This window comes from Pteropus vampyrus, unplaced genomic scaffold (genome assembly GCF_000151845.1).
Source record: "Pteropus vampyrus isolate Shadow unplaced genomic scaffold, Pvam_2.0 Scaffold138, whole genome shotgun sequence".
NCBI lineage: Eukaryota > Metazoa > Chordata > Mammalia > Chiroptera > Pteropodidae > Pteropus > Pteropus vampyrus.
In genome coordinates this window covers 1060938-1063502 of record NW_011888919.1, presented here as the reverse complement: position 1 = coordinate 1063502, position 2565 = coordinate 1060938, and positions in this window count along the sequence as shown.

The following is a 2565-nucleotide window of genomic DNA, read 5'->3' as shown; positions in this document are numbered from 1 at the left end:
GGTGAGGTCGGGAAGGTAACGGACCCACCAGAGCTTGCACAGCACTCCCCAACATGTTTGGCACCAGGGACTGGTGCTCCTATGAAGATCTAACACCCGATGATCTGAGGCGGAGCTGAGGCGGTGATGCTGGCGCTGGGGAGCAGCTGCCAATACCAACGAAGCTTTGCTCACCCGCAGCTCACCTCCTGCTGTGCAGCCTGGTTCCTAACAGTCCATAGACAGGTACCAGTCTGAGGCTCGAGGCTGGGGGTGGGGGTGGGGGGGCAGTTAGGGACCACTGTTGTAGATCCTCGAAGGCTATGGAAAGATGTTTGTGGTTTGTCACTGTAACCAAGTCCCATTGAGGCCACAGATGTAAATCACACATAAGTATAGTGCTTGGCACACAGTAGGCCCACATAAATGATAGCAACTCCTAGCATTTCCCAGTGAACACCTACTATGTAGGGTACCAAAGTCCCGTTGACCTTAAGAATAAAAGTTATTTTACCAGCAAAAATTGAAAATGGATTTATTGGGGAGTAGTAAAGAATTGCAATTCAGGACACGCAAGCTACAGCTAAAGCCGCAGGCAAGTCCAACAAGCAAAGGAGAGGAATGTTATTTTATGAAGAAAAAGGAAGAAGTTGGGAGGGGTTGTTTTGAATGAAAGTCCACTGGAGAAAAATAAGCATTCACAGAGATGATGGTTCCTCACTGGAGGAGTTGCTGGCACTGTCAATTTCAATGCACGCCTTTTCCAGTTGGGGTCTATAACTGATGATTCTTTCCTGTGTCGGTGTTTGTAATAGACACAGCTTCCATTGACATAGAGCGGTACTGTGTTAGAGCTCCCCCTTCTGGCCTCCCAACATCATTTTAGTGGTTTCCCTTGATTAATTTTCACAATCAATAATGGGTTCGAAGTGATGACCAAAATAGATGCGGGCCATTATTCTGTGATCACAGCTCATTGTGTTAGTGATAGAAGCGAAGCAGGAATTCAGATTTCCTGCCTCCCAAACTCCCACTGCTGCCACCCTCCACCCGGATGAGCTCAGATTCTGAGAGAAAGTCAGACACCTACAAACGGAACTCTGCTGCAGGATGCATTGTGCTAAGGGTGTTACCGGAGCATCCCCAGGGGACTGTGGGAGCCCAGGGGAGTTCAGATCCTGTGTGCTCCCTGTGTTGGGTGGGGGAAGTGAGACCAGGGTGTGGATGAAGGAACCACAGGCAGTTTAGGCTGGTGGGTTGTGTGTGTGTGGGGGGGGGGAGGGGGGGGGTGAGGAATTTCGCCCTTCTGGAATTCCAAGTAGAATTTTATTGTAACATTCCAGAAGGGTGTATTAGGGGGGAGTGAGTGGGGGTGACACACGAAGATGAATCAGTCCTTGCCCTTGAGGTGTCAAGATCCATGTGAGCACAGTGACCTTGGCCAAATAGCTTGGCTTTTCCTTCTCTGCAAAATGGGAGTCATCCCAGCACCCACTTCCCCGGGGGAAGAAAAGCCGCTTCAGTGAGCTCCTGCTTGGCTCAGCAAAGTGGTTTTTGGGTACAGCTAATGGAGATGGTTTTATTACAAGTGTTTCGCAGGGAGATGTCAATAGCAGGAGTGGGGAGGGGGTGACTCTGCTGGGGGTGGGGTGGGGTGGGGTGGGAGCAGGGCTCGCGGTCATGCTTTGTCTTTTCGCTCTGCCTCTGGGCTTCCTCCTCCATGCTACTTGTCTCTCTCGTCTCTGTCTCTGTCTCTCTTGATGTCTCTGTCTGGGAATTGTGTCCTCGATCTATCACGTATGAGCTGTGTCATTACGTATGTCGTCTTTAGCGAGTTATTTACTCTCTCTGAGCTCAGTTTCTTCATCTGGAAAATGGAAGTGACATACCTCTGCTGCAGGTCCGTTATGGCTTAAGTGAGATACATGTAAAATGGCCAATATGTGGTAATTATTATGATGATTATTATTACCACTGCTACTACTTCTGATCTGGGACTCCACTTTTCTCTCAGCCTCTTTTCCCCTCTCTGTCTTTCTGTCTCTTTCTTTCTTCGTGTTTCTCTTTCTACCTCTCCTTCCATTAGTCTGTCTCCCTATTCGGGCCTGTGCCTGGGGTGAGAGTTCCATGAGGACAGAGCAAGCGCTATCTCGGCCACCTGGGTCCCCGATATAATGAATTGAACCCTACTATGTGCCAAATCAACGTTGGGCAACACGGGGGACAAAGCAATGACTGAGACAGCCCCAGCCCTACCCTCACAGAGCTCACAGTCCAGGAGAAACGAGTATTTGTTAAATTTGCTAACTTTGAGGTGGGCTTGGCAAGACTCAACAAAAATTGGGGGGAGACATTCGAGGCAGAGAAAACCGGTTGAGGGGCTGGGAAGAGCTTGAAGAGTTGGGAAGACATGGAGAGTAGGCTGCAGAGCTCGGAAAAGGCCTTGTAAGCTGTAGGGAGGAGCCTGAGCTTTCTCCTGAGGGTACTGGGGAGCCACGGCAGGTCTTGAGCAGGGGAGCAACAGGGTCAAGTTTGTGCTTTACCATGACTACTCTGGCTGCCTGCTGCCCTTTTGGAGGTTGGGGG